Source organism: Melanotaenia boesemani, chromosome 2, assembly GCF_017639745.1.
Source record: "Melanotaenia boesemani isolate fMelBoe1 chromosome 2, fMelBoe1.pri, whole genome shotgun sequence".
NCBI lineage: Eukaryota > Metazoa > Chordata > Actinopteri > Atheriniformes > Melanotaeniidae > Melanotaenia > Melanotaenia boesemani.
The window spans coordinates 11027789-11043558 of NC_055683.1; the positions used below are offsets into that span (position 1 = coordinate 11027789).

General features: G+C 41.1%; 1 protein-coding gene and 1 long non-coding RNA gene across 5 annotated transcripts in view; both read right to left on the minus strand.

The window, feature by feature from the left end:
* LOC121653834 (NACHT, LRR and PYD domains-containing protein 4C-like) overlaps positions 1 to 15770 on the minus strand; it is a 101171-nt gene that overhangs the window by 24906 nt on the left and 60495 nt on the right. The window lies entirely within an intron of this gene.
* On the minus strand, positions 36 to 1990 carry LOC121655363. Of its 4 annotated transcripts, XR_006013181.1 has the most exons (4): positions 1287 to 1508; positions 991 to 1196; positions 260 to 680; positions 36 to 160 (listed from the first exon to the last, which is right to left on the minus strand). It is a non-coding gene; the product is annotated as an uncharacterized LOC121655363 (long non-coding RNA). The 4 variants fall into 4 exon arrangements; XR_006013179.1 differs by lacking the exon at positions 1287 to 1508 and adding an exon at positions 1921 to 1990 and having other exon boundaries at positions 36 to 680; XR_006013180.1 differs by lacking the exon at positions 1287 to 1508 and adding an exon at positions 1908 to 1982 and having other exon boundaries at positions 36 to 680.

The following is a 15770-nucleotide window of genomic DNA, read 5'->3' on the forward strand; positions in this document are numbered from 1 at the left end:
GGAAGAACTTCCTCAGCAGCTTCTGTTCCTGCCAGCTGGAGATGGCGGATAATGAAAAGACTGTCAGCCACATCAGCTGAGAGGCTGCAGGAGACCAGCACAGAAGAGCTGAGCTTGGATTTAGTCCAGCACACCAAGTGTTTTCAGTCCATCTCTGAATCTAAGACAGAGACAGACAGATTGAAGAGGTTTTTATTGGTTTAAAAAGAAAAAAACTCAAATAAAATTCAGTAAAAATGCACAAAAAGACGACATTTACACGTTAAACTGAAAAGTATGTGAAAAGTCAGCAGTTGGTTTCTTTAAAAGCTGTGTTGTCCAGACTTTGGTGATCGGCATCTCTGTAGAGCAGCAGATTCCCTCATTATTAGATCTCAGTCAAATTCCAGAGCAAAGCCCCACATTTACTCCTCGCTAGAAATTTAACACGTCTTCAGTTTGTTCATAGACACAAAGTTTAAAGAAAGTTCATGAAGAGCTGACGTTACAAAGATTAGTGCTGACTGACAATGTTTAGCTTGTTTCACCAAGAGAGCAGAACATCCCAGAATCCGCTGTGTTGGTCTGATGGACACAACTTTCCATTTCTAGACTTTGTGTATCAGATCTGCATCCAGCTGCTGTCCAGCTGCAGTTTGGCTGAAATCAGTCTGTTGCCACATGCCGTCAGAAACTCTAGGCTGGAAAACATCAAGTACAATGTAGAAAAGTTTCAAGTAAACAGTCCTTAAAAAACACAACAACAACAAACTTATTAATGCACAACACGCAGCTCCAATAAAGCAGCGACACATCTGCTTGTTTTCCATCCTTCATGAGGACATGACTCAGCAGGTCTACCGTCAATAACATGAGTCAGCAGGAATTTACAGGAATTTACCACATGTACTTTATTAATTACTACATGAATCATGAAGGTAAATCCATGTCAGTAGTCAGTACAGCACGTTTACACGTTGATAGAAAGAACAATGACATATAAGTGCAGACCTGACATCAGCTGACAGCTTCCCTCCAAAGGCGTCTCTTATTGGTTCAGGAACTCCGTTGGTCCCAGATTTCTGGAATTCAGATCCGTTCAGTTCATGCCCTCGTTCAGCAGCTTCTGCTTTGTGCCACGTTTGATGACAGAACAGCTGGATGTCCCGGAAGAAGGACGACGTCCTTGTTTCCAGTATCATGATCCTGATTTTAGCCTGAAAATAGAAAACATTCATTTTATAGTTAATATTTGATGTTTGTAGAAAGTTCCCACAGTTGTTAAATGTTAAATGAATCATGCAAACCTTCACTAACTAAATCAAACTCTAGCCAGTGTAAATGCTTTGAGACGTCCTCATGTTGCCGTGGTTACGGACGGAGCAAACGGCCGCTAGTTGTGTTAAACACACACTAAGCTCCAACAGTGATGTGACTGGACTGATGGAAGCAGTTTCCAGAACTCTTTATCTGAACTGACAGAAACATGTTTGATAAAACTCAGCCTAAAAGAAAAGTCACTTTTCTTTGTGTTTTACTAAAAGACTAAAAATAAAAGAGCAGCTTCATTTTACCAGCTTTATTTTTATCCCATCAGCTTGTGAATAAACTAATTATGTAATGTGTGATCCAGATAAGTGGTGGAAAGACGACTGTAACAGCTGCTCTGGTGAGGAGAGTGTGTTATTAAAATAGTCCCATTAACTGGGGCAGGAAGAATGTAGCAGACCCCCAACTGGACCGGGTCTAGAGTCTGCAGGTTATTAGGTGTGAACGCAGCCTCCAGCACCACTGCTGATGCTTCTATGACTCTCAGAAGTGTGTTTCTCTTTAATGGGAGCAGCAGCACAGCCTGCAGCTACATGAGCAAACACACACTACAGGACGGACTTAGTCCACTGGAACTAACACTTGGAGATTCTATTCACATTTTATTTTCACCTTTTCCTCGGTCGGGACGTCCAGCTGCCAAAGTGTTTGTGAGTCTTGTGTCTTAAAGACCGTGGTGACCCTCCGGTCCAGGTCTTGAGTACATGCCTGGACTGCTGAGGCTTTAGGTCTGAAGAGTTCTCTCATCTGATGCTGGACCCGGTCTGAGTTTTATTAGGGGCGGATGAACCGTCTTCTGCTGCTCAAGAGACCAACACAACCATGTCATGATGAAAGATTTCTGAAACCACTGCGTCTCATTTCTTCCATCCATGTCAGGCGGGAACTAGAGACGACCTGCACCTGCTTCTCAGCCAATCACAGCGCAGCATAAACTGCCTGCCTTTTCCACCAAACTCCTTCTGTTTCCACCAAATCTTTCCTCACACACACACACACACTCTTCTTCTACATACATGTTCTATTCTTACATGCAGATATTACCGTATTAACTACGTCCACTGAATTAGAGAAAATAAATGAAAGAGGGAAAGAAAATGTGAGCATGTGAGAGTAAGAATATATGTACAGTATGTGAGAGAGAAAATATGTGTATGTGTGAATAAAACTGTGTGTGTGTGTGAGGATGAATTATGGCCTATACAGCTCCTCATACCTGTCTGTCCACTTCTACCTCACCTGTCTAGTTTCCTCCTGTCAGCAGCATCTTTTCATCTCCTCCATCATGTCCTCACTGAGGAGTCTCATATTAAAGTAGAAGCAGGTCAAAGTGGTGATTGGTCTCTTAGAGGCTGGGGGTGAAAGCTTCTCACACACAAGGAGCTCAGACATTTCATTCATTTCCCTCATGTTTGATGAAGCTGCTTAAAAACAGTCAGATGTAGAGGAGAAGGGATTAGATGGAGACAGAAGCCAAACCTGACCCCCCTCCTCCTTTCAGAGTGGAGCCTATTGGAGAGCGATGGCTGAGACCAGGTCTGAGAAAGTGTGTGTGTGTGTGTGTTTTCATTGGATTCATCACTTTCAAAGTCAGCATCAAAGTGTCAATAGATCAACACCTGAATCTGGATTGGTTCTGTTCTCTCCATCAGATTCCTGGAAAGTCAATGGAAGCAAACACGGTGAACAGGAAGCTCCACCTGTCTGACAACAACAGGAAGTTTCCATTAGTGGACGTCCCTCAGTCATGTCCTGATCATCCAGACAGATGTGATGGCGCCCTCTTCAGGTTCTGTGTGGAAATGTTCTGACTGCTCGCTGTTACTGGGATGTTAGTGGAGAGGAGACGTTTGTCAGTGAGTTCCAGAGAAACCAGAAGGAGAGGAACCAGTAAAGACGGCGTGTTGGGAGGAAATGAATCCTCATGGAGTCTGAGCTGCTCTCATCATCATGGTTACGCTGTCTCTCACAATAACAGATGAACAGCATGTCCTCCTCCTCCGTCTCCAGCAGTAGCAGCGTATGTGGAGCGTCCTGCTGGAACTCTGTCCTTCTACAGAGTCTCCTCTGACTCTGATCTTCCTCCACATCTTCATCAGCACCTTCATCATCCTCTGCTTCCTGGGTTTGGCTTCTTGTTCAGCTTGTTTTCTTCCTCAGTGTTTGTGTTGTGTAAAGAGTTTGATCCTGTCAGACATTATTAACCAGAGTTCAGTCTGGAAGCGTCTGTCTTCTTCAGAAACAGCCTTTCAGATTCACGTATGAAACTCTTCTAGATGATTCCTTGGATGTTTCCTGTTTTCCCTCCTTTAAAGATAGAAGCTGGGATTCTTCCAGGATCAACTGGACATGGTTTGTGTTTAGTTCTTGTCAGTTTCACTTCATGATGCTGGAAATGAAAATCCTCCCAGTGCGTCGCTCTGTTTGCCTCATTCTGTCCTTCATTTGACTTTTTCACTCTTTCACATGTTGAATTAGAGATTTTTTCACATCAGAAATAGTTTCTGAAACAAAAAGTCGAATGTTCAGTTTTCCTATTCTGTCTCCAGATGTTTGACTTTGGATTAAATTCTTCAAACTCCACATTTCAAATAAACTTTCATGAATCTGTTTTCAGTCAGCAGGTGAATTTTAAATGTTTGAGCTGAAAACTTTCACTGTTTCATTTAAATGTAGTTTATCAGCTTCAGTCAGCTTCATGTTTCTTTAAATGAAGATTTTGATGCTTTTATTTGAACATTCCTGACTTTCTTACAGGGATAATTGAAGGTTGGAGCTTCTACCTCACCTGGCAGTAAAAGCTGAACCTGCATGAACCATCAGGGAATTTAAAGATGGAAAAGCAGCTCATTTGTGCACATTGAAATAATTCAGACCTTTAAGGCCTTTGTGAAGTATTGATGCATGTAGCGGCTCAAACAGGGAGAGCAGCTGCTAATCCTGCCATCACCTCAACCAGAGTTTACACTTCAGAGCTAAACTACAAACTTCTGCCATTTCTACACAATCAAGCCAACAGTGATGCTGAAGCAGAAGAGCTCATTTCTGACAAACCTTTACACGGAAAAGAAGCAGCGACACTAAACCAGCAGAGGAAGTCTGAGGAAACCTTTAAGAAACACTCAGCTTCTAAAATCAGCTTCAACATGAATCACTGATGGGATTAAAAGATGTTTCCATCAGCAGCAGGAACAACAGTTTCCTGCACTTTGTTCTGATTCTAGCTGCCATTTTATCATAGAAAGAAGAGCCAGCAGGACCTGAGACTGGACTCATGAGACTGGACCGCTGTAGCCATGCACACACAGCTGGATGATGCAGATGTTAGAGGGAACGATGGAGACTCAGAGGAGAAAAAGCTTTGATCCTCTGAGTTCAGAGCTCATCTCATGGCTGTTTGAAGGCTCATCATGATCTAAAGTTGGACTTAAACCTGAATCCGAGTTCAGTGTGAACAGTTCTAATGATGCTCAGATGATGCATTAATCCCAGCAGGAAAAACATCTGGAACGTTCTGGCCTTTCCATCAGATTCTTTCCTGCTATCAACATGTTGGTGCTTGTGTTGTGATGATGTCGTTTCAGACTGGACACTTCTGGAAACTGCATCATGAAGATTCTTGTGTTCAAACTGGAACAAAGACGTGACAATAAACACATTTCATTCTCCTCCACTTCCTGTGTATGAGCGTGACGGCCAGCCACACATGCTAATATCTCCACCTCACCACCAGTAGATTTCCACTTTCATTGTCTCTGCAAGCAGAAGTCTAAACACGATACACACTATTTCACACACCTCTTTCCTTCCTTTCATTCCTCATACCTACAATATTGAACACACCTTCATGCTGTGAGGTCAGATTATGTTCGTATTCATGTGTTTCTTTTCTTTCAGGTACCTGGGTTCAGTCTCTCCTTCCTGGTGCAGCAAAGGCCTGGTCCAGGTCTGAGGACTGATAAACTACTGCAGCTTCATTGGATTCCACCACAACCCCCCTATGACACTGCAGAGTCATTGGGGGGGTTTGGGTTCATTTTGAGGTTGGTTCAAAATGTAGTAGCCATTTTATTTCCCCTCTTTGTGTTTACTTTGGCTTTTCTAAACTGGTATTTAACTTCCTGTTTGATTGTTCAGGAAGTTTGTTTCTGTTCATTTATTCCTTCATTTCTTTCACTTCTCTTTACTTCGGATTTTCACTCTACTTCTATTTATTTGGCCTCTTGTCAGGCGGTTTAGTTAAATCCTGGATGTGGTGACAGGTTTCAGGTTTTGGGGTAAATGAAGCAGTTTTGAAGCAAACCTGCATCCTGCTGCCTTACTGCTTGGTCCCTGATGGAGCATTAGAGGAGAAATAAACGCTGGGAGGCCTGGAAGTGGACAGGTGGGACATCAGCATGATTACAAATCCAAACTTTGGTCCTAGAGTCGGGAACAGATGGAGGAAGACGAGGAACTTTCCAGGGATAAATACATAAAAGCAACATATGGAGGCAAACACACGGCAGAAGCAGCAGATATGCAAGTTTGATGCCAAAAAGCCCCAAAAAGTGGAAGTGAACATCTAAATGAAGAAAAATAAAAACTTCTCAGTTTACTTTCTGCTTCCAAAAAGGCTCTAAAATCTACTTTCACATCCAGGAGCCGTTGCAGGGATTTCAGTAAATATTTATTGTAGCTGGACATAGAATTTCACCTTAAACCAGATAATCCGAAGTTTTACGTTTTTATTTCCAGTGTAAAATCCACCTTTATAAAAAGATAAAAAGCAATGATTTCTCCCTCCAAAGTCATTTCTAAAGCATCTGTGACCTGGTCCCAATGACATCAGCTCAGTTTAGCTTTACAATGGTGGAAATACGCCTTCAGACAGTCTAGTGCTGCTTCATTCTGATCACATGTTCAAAGCGAACTCACTTGTAATTCCATCAAATGAAGCACAGAGCTAAAAGAAAACAGAGACATCTGTTTGAGGCCATGAGGAGGTAGACAACTTTCCAGCAGCTGCTTTTATGTGTGAATCAAACACTTCAGGCTACTTTGTTAGCATGTATTCCTTCAGGCTGCCCACACACACATCTGAGTCTATTTAGTGGAAATACAAGTCTACTTTTCTTCAAGGCCTCAATACTGTGTCAAAGATTCCCACCGATATAAAATCCCCTGCAGGTACTATCGTCTCCCAGAGAAGGCCCCGTGGTCAAACCTCAGCTATGTGGAAGTTTCCTCTTCACTTTGCCCATGTGGGCTTTTCCCAGGATCTCTGCTTTCTTCCCAAAGTCCAGAAAGCTGCATGGTAGGTTTGCTGCTTCCAGACTGGATGTTTTAATGTGGGCATGTTTGCTTTTTAACTGTTTTTACCAACTGCAGCTGGAAGCTCCAGGCCACCATGACTGTAAAGCAGAATACTGATGTTTAACCCGTTCACACTTTGTTTCAACATGGCCTCCAAAAACCAGAGTTTAAGAAAAATTTAATACTTCACGTTTTTATCACAAGCTAAATGAAAATAAAAGCTGGTTAAATGTGTCTTGTTGGTTTTTCAGCTTTCTCTCATCAGTTGTAATAAACATGTAATAAATGTGTTAAAGCAGCGAGTGTGAAAGGGAGACGGCAGCTTTGCATCAGGCTGGAACGTGCTCATAATGACGGATCAAAGCTGGAAACATCACTGACAACTTGCACCATGCAGGAATTTACTGGAGACATTTTAACTGCACATAGAAACACGCAGTTTAATAACTAATTCATCTGAGCTGAAACTGAGTCTAAATACAAGTTTTTATGACGTCTTTGAGCTGAATGGATCCACTGATTTCAGCATCAACTTTTCACTCAGCATTTCTTCACAGGGAAAAGTAAAACATGTACAGGCCGTCTGAAAACATACTTCTACCTGGATATAAGCAATAATCCCTGTTTACTGGTCAGAATGATGCATGCTGGGAAAAACATGACCGTGGCTGGACTAAAGTGAGGCAACCTGAAATATAAAAACATGTCAGAGTTCTTTAAAGGAAGCTTCAAAACTGAGCTTAAAGGTGCAGCGTGGAACAAAAACAAAGGTCACTGACAGAAAATGTCACATATCATCAGAAACTGCTTCTATTGGCATCTAAACACTTTACTAAAATAACATGTTTTATTCTTTTACAATGAGACGTTTATATCTACGTGGCGTACGTCCCCAGACATGCAGCTGCCACATTTGTGCCACCATTTTTACTACGGTGTCTCTGAACGGACAAACTGTGTGAAGTGAGAACCCTCTCAGCTTTAAAACTGCAGTAGCGGCTTTGTTTGATAGGGGCAGGAGCAGCGTTTGGGATAAGTAAGCTCTTAAAAGCACCATAGAAGAAGACAGTCCACATGTAGACAGTGTGGAAGTAGCTACTGTAGTGCAGTCAACGCTGCACCTGAGGCCACCAGAAACACCTGACCTGGACAGCACCAAGAGAGTCAACAATGACGTCTATTGTTCACAATAAACCTGTTCTCTGATGTTCTCCAGGTTCTGTCCAGACAGGTCCTTCTTCTAGTGGTCCTGGTCTCTTGGTGGTCTTGGTGTCAGCACTCTTTCTGGGTCTGCTGCAGCTGGACGTTACAGGTAGATGTGATGGATCAGGCCGACCCAGAGTTTCTTTCCATCACAGATAAAGAGAGTTCACACTCTAAACATGAAAGCTGAACATTTGTTCTTTTAAATAAAGAAATAAATAAATCTTTATTTGTATAGCACTTTTAACAAACAAGGTTTACAAAGTGCTGAACAGCACACAGCAAAGTAAGGTAATAAAACCAACGAAGAAAAGACACATGCATGAGTACATTTCCACAGACAAATAGAAGTCTGACAATAAATAAGTCAGAAATAAAGTAAAGAAGTAAATAAAAAGCTTATAAAAAGGCCAGTGGATAAAAGTGTGTTTTAAGAAGTGACTTAAAAGATGAAACTGATGGTGCCAGCCTTATCTCCTCAGGCAGGTCGTTCCAGAGTCGAGGGGCTCGGATCCAAAAAGCTGGGTCACCTCTGGTCTTGAGTTTGGACCCTGGCACAGCTAAAAGGGACCTGCCTGAGGATCTAAGGCTGTGGGGAGGCTCGTAGGGTGTCAGTAACTCTGTCATGTAGTCGGGTGCCAGACCTAAACGAGCTTTAAAAGTAATCAGTAAAACATTAAAATCAATTCTAAAACGTACAGGGAGCCAGTGCAGCGAGGCTAAAACAGGGTCATATGTTGTCTTCTGCTAAAACCAGTGAGAAGCCGAGCTGCTGCCTTTTCAACAAGTTGGAGGTGAGAGAGGATTTATTGTCAAGACCGGAGAGGAGGGAGCTGCAGTAGTCGAGTCTGGAGAAAATGAGAGCATTAATAACTTTTTCTAAATCGGGCCGGGAGAGGACAGGTTTGATTTTACTGATGGTGCGGAGGTGAAGGAAACAGGACTGGGTGACTTTTTTGATGTGAAGATGAAAATTAAGATTGGAATCAAGTATAACACCCAGGTTTCTGGCAGAGGGGGTGATGTTAGAGGAGAGAGGACCAAGACTGTCTTCAATATGGGCGGTGGAGTGAGGAGGGTTGATGAAGATCATTTCAGATTTAGAACTGTTGAGTTGTAGAAAGTTTTGTGCCGTCCAACTGTTCACATGGTTGAAACACTCGAGCACAGCAGCTCGGCTTCCAGTGTCTTTGAAAGAAATTAGAAAAAATAAATCACAAATAAAAGTCCAGCAAACAAAGAACTGAACACTTTTCCACAAGTCGTCCCGATCCTGAAAACCCTGATTATAAACACGGATTCTAATTAAATACACAGAACACTAATGAAGTACATTAACTGGCCATAAAATATCTGCTATCTGGACGTTTCCTGGTCATGTTGACTGGGAATAAATAATTCTCTACATGTATTTATTTACCAGCCAGAAGGGACATTTTAAATGGAAATAAAAGCTAACAATCCTTTACTCTCAAACATGTTTATTGATCCATACGCTCTTTAGTGTATACTTTTAGGTGTATTGAGGACTGGAGCGTCCTGGGACAGAAGTAAACAGCCAGAACCCAGTCCTCAGTGGAGAACTGCTCCAGTCTGACACAGCTGCCCAGAATGAAGGAGATCAGGAGCTTATATAGAGGAGTCTTCCAGACTGGCCAATCACAGAGACAACGGAGCTGCTGGCGACCAATCCTGGAAGAGGGCGGAGCTGCAGACACAGGATCAGCAGCCAATCACCTGCAAGCACTGGCACAGTCCATTTACTAACTGCTTCATGAACATGGTGGTATCATCTGCTCGCTGGGTGATTGCTGGCTGTTTGCCTCAAACATTAAGTTTCCCAAAGTCTACATGTTTGTAAGCGTCTTTTCAAAAAGCCCGACTATGTGTAGGGCTGGGTCATGTGGCCTATAACTGTTATCAAGATTTGTTTTTTTGCTTTAGCGATACATAATATATATCTTGATGTTTTAAATCTCTAAAACAGTCGTTCCCAATCTGGGATCTGGGACCTCCCCCAAAGAGCACAAGGGGTCCCTGTTAATAGTGTCTAATAAGCCAATATGAGCTGGAACGCAGGTGTATGACACTTAAATAAAATATTCATTCATTCATTTATAAATAAATGAAACCCAGTGTTTCCCTGATCATTATATTAGGGGGCGCCCCAACCCTCCAACATCAACCCGACCAAAGAAAATCTATTTTATTTTCTATAATTACTCAACTGCAGCTATTCAGGAGGACAAACCAACTTGGAAGACGTGGTTGCATTCCTGCAAGAGGAAATAGTCGGTAATGGACAGATGCAAGGGTATCGATGGCTACACCTGCGTGCAATACAGAGAGGATATGTGGTAACACAAGACACAGTAAGACAGCTGATCAAGCTGTTTGACCCTGAAGGCGTTGAACTCAGGCGGGCAAGGCGCCTGAGACGCAGGCATCACCACAACAAAGGCCCAACGCTCTATGGCATGTGGATTCTTATGATAAACTGAAGCCATATGGCACTACCATTAACGGGTGCATTGACGGTTTCAGTTGCTATGTTGTGTGGATGGAAGCCTACAGAACAAACAACCACCCCAAAGTAATTGCGGACTATTTCATTACTTCCATTGAGCGCTTGAGAGGATGTCCAGAGCGACTACGTGCTGACAGAGGTACTGAGAACGGCACATCGAGAACATGATGGTCTTTTTGTGCAGGAATCAAGCAGATAGTTTAGCAAGAGACGAAGTTTCCTCTACGGCTGCAGTACTGCAAACCAGCGGATGGAGTCATGGTGGAGAATCCTGAGGAAACAAAGTGCACCACTTTGGATAAACCTTTTCCAAACTCTCCAAGGTGATGGACGTTTCTCTGATGACTTCTTAGATAAAAGTCTTATCCAATTCTGCTTCCTAAATCTAGTTCAGGTAAGTCTCCAGACATCTGTCCTCTTATTCTTCTATAGCTTACTGTCTGTCATGACTGCCCCATGGCCAAAACACACGAACCAACATTTTAAAGGTAAAACCTAGTTTACAGAGTAACAATGGGAATAGCAGCTAAATGCACGATGCTCTTCATGTGGTAATGATATAATAATGATGCACAAAGAAAAACAAAACTGAAACATTTTTCTATTAAATAGAATTAAAGAGTAAAACTGTGATGCTGAGAGGAGCGAGCAATCTTACTAAGCAAGTGAAAACTACATTTTGACAATAAAAGCTTTGGCAGTTTGAGTGGCAAAAGAAAAAGAGCATTTTGACCATAAACATGTTTCTACCTGTACGCGGGTCAGCACCTTGGAGAGCAGCGACTCGCAAAGTCCTGTCACCGTCAATTTTAACTTCATGTCTTTGTTCCGTGGCTTTATTACAAAAAATCCCACATCAGTTGGTTTTACGCAGCAACGGTTGGATTGTGTGTGTGTAATGCAAACATTGGTTTATATAAAAAGTTTTTTGTTTGTTTGTTTTTATGCAGGATGAACTTGATGAATTCACACAAGATAAGAACAAAGTCCGGCCATGGTGTTATTGGAGGTCGTCCTGTTCTCATGTACACACTTCCCGAGATGTATGGTGCCGAGGACAGCATGAAACCCGGTGACATGGTGGAGTTGGTCCTTTGCAAGCAAGAGTGTTCACCCAAAGACCAAAACCCATGTGATGAAAGTGTATTTGAGCTCTGCTGTCTTTTAATGCAGGAAAAGGGATGGATGCTCCTACAGATGCATCTTCTGCTGCTGAACTGTACACCTTATTAAGAAGTGAAATTATGATGAATATCTAAGGCTGGACAACTGTACCTGAGCTCTGGAGGACACTAATGCAGACTTCATCATATAAGACTCCATACAGGCCATATAATTAAAGCAGTATTCAAACAGACTGGATAAATGTGATGCTGTAAGATTCTATAACAAACTTGTACAAAAAAAAAAAAAAGTAGTGCTGGGCAACGATTAAAATTTTTAGTCGCGATTAATCGCATTGTTACACGCAAAATGTCTCTTTCCTTTAAAAGAAGGCCTACGGTTATATAAAGAAAATACAGTAAATGTTGGTTTACTAACACGACATCAGGGGTCTCCAACCTGCGACTCTGGAGCTGCAAGTGTCTCTCTGGACCTTCCACAATGTCTCTAAATACATGGCTAAAATATTTTTTAAATCTTTCTTGTCATTAGGTTTGAAACCAGGAACTTTTTTTTCTTTTACTTTACATCATTTTCCACAAATATCTACATCCCTTAGAAGAAAGTCTGTTTATCCTGTTTTTTTTATAAAGGTTTTAGGTTTTTGTTTATTTTAAAACCTAAAAACAGAAATAAAAATGTGGTTCTTCAAAAATAACAAACATCCTATGGTGGCTCTTCATTAAAAATATATATTAAGTTTCCTTTTTGAAAAGTCTGGTAACATTTGTTTCTCTAAAGGAGTTTTATTTAGCCGGCTGAGGGAAAAATGGCTCTTTGGATTGGATAGGCTGCAGACCCCTGCACTAAACACATAAACAGGTTTTGTAATGATCGTTTCAGGAAGACCCGGAAATTCAGCCCACACGGTGATGAGTTTAACAGTTTTAATAGATGCAACAAAGCAGCTAACGGACGGCAGGTGTGGCAACCAGGTCCAGGAAGAGGGGCTAGGCAGATAGCGGAGGTCGGTCCAGAAAAAGGTCTAACCCAGGCAGAGTTCAGGATAGTCCGGCAGGGATCAGGCAATCAGGAGTCCGTGAGTGGCAGCGAGGTCAGCGACAGGGTTCTAGAACAAGACAGGATTTACTACAGAATAACAGGCAAGGCAAACGACCATCTGGCAGGGAAGCAGACATTGAGGAGGGATTATATAGGTTGATGAACAGGTGAGGAGAGTGAGTGCTGATGAGACCCAGGTGGAGCAGATGAGCCTGATTGCGTGAGCTGCAGGCAATGCAGGCCAGTCCTCATGACAGGTTTAGCAGCAACAGTTAAAATATTTCTTCATATATATTTATAAAATCACATATTTATGAGAAAGAAGGATGAAATGTTCAGGATTTACTAACTAAAAGGTAAAAAGGCAGCAGGATGAATTTAAAGCTGTGAAGCTGCTTCCTTCTAAACACAGAAGGAACAATATGTGATGAATATCAGCATCAGGTGAACAGACAGAAAGCAGGATGAGAATCTCACAGCTTCTAGATGGTGAGGAGAGAGAAATATTCACAATATGCACAATAACTTCCATCCATGCACCTTCACTGCTTCATTATCCACATTTCTGCCTATAAATTCAACAACTGCACAGGTATATATGCTTCATCAGTACCACCCCTTCATATTGAAAAATGTGACAGGGTGGTAAATTTCAACATTAATTTGCAGCCTGTTCACTACATGGTAAGCTAGCTGACTCAGCATATCTGATTTCAATCTGAAATATCATTTAGTTTTCTTTAATATTGTTATTCTTAAAGGAAAAAAAAAAGTTTTCTTGATCTATTTTGCGTTTCGGGGTGGTGACATCAAACTTGACAGACCCGATTCAACTTATAATAACATCAAATATCAGATAATGTGGGAACTTATCTGCTTTTGAACTTGGATCCGAGGCTCACATGATGTCATTTTCTGTTTGTGATGCTGTGTAAAATAAGAGTATATTCTTCACAGACTAAAAGGTAAGTGTGACGAAGGCATATGTTATACTAAGGAAGACATTCAAGTTGTAATTTTTTTTAAATAAAAATAATATTTATTCTTTTTAAAAAATTAGTTCATAATATCAAGAATATCCCTCTCATCCTGAAAACAATAACGTTTTGTTTAAAAATATGTATATATTTCTTGTTGCATGCATATTCCATGTGCTAATTAAAGATGATGCAAGATTGTATATTTTTCTTTTAAATGAGCATTGCCTCTTATTATGTGATTAAGAACACATATCTTAACAGCTTGGAACTTTTAAAATGCAGTGGGACACATTTTTATGGATTTTTAATGTCATCAAATGTTGAGGACTCAAATGGCACCAGTTTCATAGAATAATCCAGTTACATGCCCTCTACTGGCTGCTGGTGGAACTGCAGTTTGTTAAATACTACCCTCTTGTGGCTGGTGGTGGAACTGCAGTTTATTAGTTACATGCCCTCTACTGGCTGGTGGTGGAACTGCAGTTTATTAGTTACATGCCCTCTACTGGCTGATGATGGAACTGCAGTTTATTTGTTGAGTTCTTCTATGAAACGGGTGTCATTTCCACTTTTTAATAAGTCTATTCCACAGGTATAAAATATTTTAATATTACCTTTAATTTTAATATTACTTACAATTATTCAGACCTGGGAGTCATTCTTGTGCCACCCTGTTATGGACATTATGCACACAATGACCAATAATACATTAAATCATTTCTAAAAATTGTGTGTTTTCATACCAGTAAAGTGTCCTTTATTAGACATTAATATTTGAAAACGTAATTCAAGTTTAAAACAGCTGCAGAGATATATATGCTTCATCGGTACCACCCCTTCATAATACAAACGTGACAGGATGGTAAATTTCAACATTAATTTGCTGCCAGTTCACTACATGGTAAGCTAGCTGACTCAGCATATCTAATTTCAATCTGAAATATCATTTTGTTTTCTTTAATATTGTTTTTCTTAAAGAAAAAAAAAAGTTTTCTTGATCTATTTTGCGTGACGGGGTGGTGACATCAAGCTTGACTTATGCCTTCATGACATTAATCTGATTACTGAAAGCATGTTTCTGTGGTTTGTTCAAAAAGAAAAACAATTTCATTATGAGGATTCTTGCCCCCTCCCCTCTTTCTGTTTCCCTGCTAATAACAGTTTCCAAGAATACCTGAACATAAATGTACAAATGAACATTTCTGTCTTCAGGTGGATATTGAGAAGCTAGATTACAACCTGCCACTGTTCTTTGACGGATTATCTGAAACTGATCATTTGTTCGAGCTCTTGGCCTGTAAGGGAATCCATGAAATGCTGGAATGTGGAGGGTCCAAGATCCTTCCTGTCATTCCTCATCTGATTCAGCCCATCTGCAGTAAGTCTGAGACCTGTCACCTCTTACATTTTACCAAACACACATAACACATTGTCTCTATCTGTTTTTTTGTTCTTTTGCATCATTTTACCTTGACTGTGTTTAGGTGTTATTTCTGTAAAAATGGCCCTGCTGTATGACAGCAGAGAGAGTTCAACAGGCTGGAGCATAACACCAGCTTGTCTGTTGTACAGTCAAGTTGATGAAAATTTATTCTTAATTTGCTGATCATTTATCTGTTTGAATGTGTTTTACTAAGCTGCAGTTAGTAGAGCTCTCACGGCCACTATGTCCTGTCTTCATAAACTTTTGCATCATTTTTGCAAACTTCTCTATAATATATTAAATGAAAGGCATAATGTAGCTGACGCGACATACCATCTGAAATGGAATTATTTTAAAAATATACCTATTCAGCAAGCCCCCTCTGTCCTCTACATGCATGTGCTGACTAAACGGTAGTTGGTAACCGTGGCAACAGAAACTCAGATGCAGACGCCAGATCAGAGCAGCCTGCAGGCTTATTGAACATGTAGGAAACTATCTGTGGACTTTGATTGTTTGAAACAAAATGTTGCATCATCCTCTGGACACACACAAGCTGTAAGAGCTGAACCCGCCTCTGAAATGATTCTGTCACGTAACATAACTGCAGCCGACCGAGCTGCAGGTTCTGTGTCAGAGCCGGTTACCATAGCAACACGTCACAACAAAATAGTCCACTCAGCTGCTTCTTATGAAAAACTTACGATTTTACCGGTAAAAAACAACATTAACACATTAATAATTTATTTAATATTTTTTCTTTCTTAATGGACCATGGTATAAGCGAGATAATGCCCTCCGAGGTGGCCATCATCATAAATTAATGGACTTCGCGGAGGCAACCGGTTCACGCCTCCATGTCGGTGAA